We start from the raw sequence: 1,998 nt of genomic DNA, 5'->3' as shown, positions 1-1,998 counted from the left end.
GCCGCTGTTGTTTTCCAATGTTTAAAAAAAACGAGTCCACAGTGAGTAAAAACACCCAGAAACTGCTTGAACCTCCTCCTTAGATAAACAGTGTGCATGAGATGAAGTCAGTACCGACAAGCTGCTGAACATGCATTCAAAATAACAATAACTCTTGTTTTTTATTTTCCTTCACCAGAAAGGAAACACTGCCCTGCACATAGCCTCCCTCGCCGGACAGACGGACGTGGTGAAGGAGCTCGTCAACCACGGCGCCAACGTCAACGCACAGTCTCAGGTACGACCCACAAAACGCTACAGCACCGCGGCACAAGGAAAACTGTTGCGAGTCCGAGCGCGTGCAGCCATGCGGACGGATCCGTACGCAACTATTATTGTGCACACGGCGTCCATCTGTGTGTGTTTGTGTGGGTGCATGCTGTGTCAGCAGCTCTGCAGTGGCGACCCAGCCCACACACACACACACACACACACACACACACACACACACAGAGGGTTTGTCGCCACAGCAACCACGATGATGTCAACGTCCAGGCTTGGGCTGGAGCTGAGGAGGAAAATGACGTCGCTGCCGATGAGCTGTAACCTTTGGTGCTGCATTCCTCCACCATCTGGCTGATTTTATTTTTTCATTTGCATGATGCAAAGTTCTCAGCAAACTGTAAGCTCCTCGTGTTGATGCAGTGAGGAGGATGCAGCAGGATTTCACCGCAAAATCCAGGAATGGGGCTGTATTCGAGTGCGTGCTGTGTTTCTGGCTGGACACGTACAATAAACAGTGAACCTGAGGGTTTCTGTGTTCTGCTGTAGTCGACAGGGTTTGACGTTTAACTGGTTTGTTTTAGTTCTAAAAGGTTGTTGATAGATTGAAATAGTTCAGGGTTTAAAAGGGCATGTAAACTGTTAGCCTGACTCCATCCAGAAAACAAAAACACACCAACCGCTTCCCCCCAGAATTGCATTTATTCACAAGTCCATGCGATTTTTACATAAATACTAACAGTTATTATGAATAAACTCCCTCTTCAGGCATTGATTCAACCCCTAGAAACTCATCTAAGGTTTTGTTTAAAGGAACAGTTCGACATTAGTAAACTGAAAATAGTAGTTTTTAAAGAATATTCCAGAATATCCACATTTTTACCAAGTTAAACTGTACATATGGTGTTTTTTTTAATGCTGGAGGACACATATTGAGTAGAATACACAGTCAAACATCGGTACCTTGAAAACGCAGCGTCCCAGTGACTAAAATACAAAGTCAGACTTTCAGGATTCTGTTCGCAACAAACACGAGGCGCTAATTCAACAATACAGCGTCTGAGCAGCAGAGTCGTAGGTGAGCTGGTGTGCTCGAGCTGCAGCGAATGGGGAGGGATGGTTGGAGGAAGAGGCGGAGACTTCGTAGATCTGCACATTCTAGAGGAAACTACAGCGTAGAGGTAAAGTTAGGGGATGTATTTTCATCAAAAATAAGTACCTTTGATACAGAGAGAGATGAGTTTTTAGGGGTGCAGATAAGTTTAAGATTCAGTTTTTGGCATGTATTTAAAAATAACTTCAAATATGTAAATAAATGCAATTTTGAAATACTTAATTTTCCGTTCTGAATACAGGCTAGCGGTTTATCCCTGCTGCTGTTTGGTTCTCTGGTGTAGTTTCACATTTACTCTGAAGACCTGCTGCTTGTTTAGCTTCTTTTTTTTTCTCATCGAAGTCTTTGCAAGAAAGTAAACAAACGTCTGCTCGACAGTCATTGCAAACAGCCTCCTTATTAATTCTGCAGTTTGATATTTTGAGTTATGAGGGGGAAAAAATGCCAAAAAAACTCCTCGAGGATACGCTTGATTTGAATGTCGTCATCGTCCCTAGTCCGTGTAGTGCAGCGAGAAAACAAATTAAACTGAACATTTTCCATCGTCCACACGTTCATTAAAAGAGTTCTAACTGAAGTGGTTGCTTCTGAACTTCGGAGGTGCTTTGACTTGTACATGCTTT

At 43.5% G+C, this 1,998-nt stretch overlaps 1 protein-coding gene across 1 annotated transcript in view; it reads left to right on the top strand.

Moving 5' to 3' along the window:
* Positions 1-204: 204 nt before the first annotated feature.
* Positions 205-1,998, top strand: part of LOC103369229 (ankyrin-3-like) — a 98,807-nt gene continuing 97,013 nt past the window's right edge. The window contains exon 1 of the mRNA XM_008297892.1: positions 205-277. The gene's annotated coding sequence lies outside the window, so the exon portion shown is untranslated. The remainder of the gene's footprint in view (positions 278-1,998) is intronic.

Source organism: Stegastes partitus, unplaced genomic scaffold (assembly GCF_000690725.1).
Source record: "Stegastes partitus isolate 25-593 unplaced genomic scaffold, Stegastes_partitus-1.0.2 Scaffold1257, whole genome shotgun sequence".
NCBI classification, from domain to species: domain Eukaryota; kingdom Metazoa; phylum Chordata; class Actinopteri; family Pomacentridae; genus Stegastes; species Stegastes partitus.
Note: the sequence above shows the minus strand (reverse complement) of the source record. Positions and strands in the feature narration are given on the sequence as shown.